Raw genomic sequence first — 901 nt, forward strand, 5'->3', positions numbered from 1 at the left:
GGAATACTTATGAAGTTTGCTTTATCAATTTTGCATTTGTATATACTTTTTTTTTATTTTAAAATCAAAAAGACATCTATATAGGCTGAAGCAAATTATATCAAAAAGAGCTCAGCTTACACTCGGAATTGCTTCTTGCTGCAGATGAATGAAGCAGCAGCTCTCACTCATACGTCACTTCTGAGACAAGCTAGTGGAGTCATGGCCGATGCATCAATGCAGCTTCTTCAGCGCACGTTACGAGCCATTCTTGATTTCTCCTCTGAGTACAGGTGTGAGTTGCGATGTGAAGACATAGTGTTGTTAAAGCACAAAAGATAAATTTTCAGGAATAGATATATCTATAATTATCTGCAGAGAATTTAGAGCAGTATTGATATTTCTGGTACATGTGTCATGTTAATGCATTTTGCTTCTCTTTCTGTCTCTCCTTCCCTTCCCTCGTCCTCCCAGCCTGACCTTCCTCCTCCTGCCATTTGATAGAATTTAAGATGGATCTTTACCTTTTTTTTCCTTCTGTCTAAATTATATTTTTTTATGGAAGCAGAATATCAAGTTTCTCTTTAATCCATTCTTATTACTAAAAGAATATAAGGATAAACGATATCCTGGAATTACTTACCTCTTGAAGTGTGTTTTATGATACCACTTTCTGTAAAGAACTTTTACATCTTGCCGGATTACGTGTTAGAGATGATTTCTGATGTTCACTTCCTCTCGACAGAAAACAGCTAAATGAAACTAATTAGTCTTCTAGAATACTGCACAGCTACTTTGAGAAACCCAGTACAGCATGATGAGTTCTGGGACCTGCTGGTGGCTGTGAGGTCTGAAGTGGACTCACTAAAGCAACAACTCAAGGTTTGTGGAGTTAGAGCCAGATATCAGTGGTTCTTTTTCC

At 37.4% G+C, this 901-nt stretch overlaps 1 pseudogene; it reads left to right on the top strand.

Annotated features, from left to right (window-relative positions):
• The window catches only part of LOC119591541, a 5,477-nt pseudogene that overhangs the window by 2,001 nt on the left and 2,575 nt on the right, over positions 1-901 (top strand).

The sequence above is a fragment of the Penaeus monodon genome, chromosome 28, assembly GCF_015228065.2.
Source record: "Penaeus monodon isolate SGIC_2016 chromosome 28, NSTDA_Pmon_1, whole genome shotgun sequence".
In the NCBI taxonomy this organism is placed as follows: Eukaryota; Metazoa; Arthropoda; class Malacostraca; order Decapoda; family Penaeidae; genus Penaeus; species Penaeus monodon.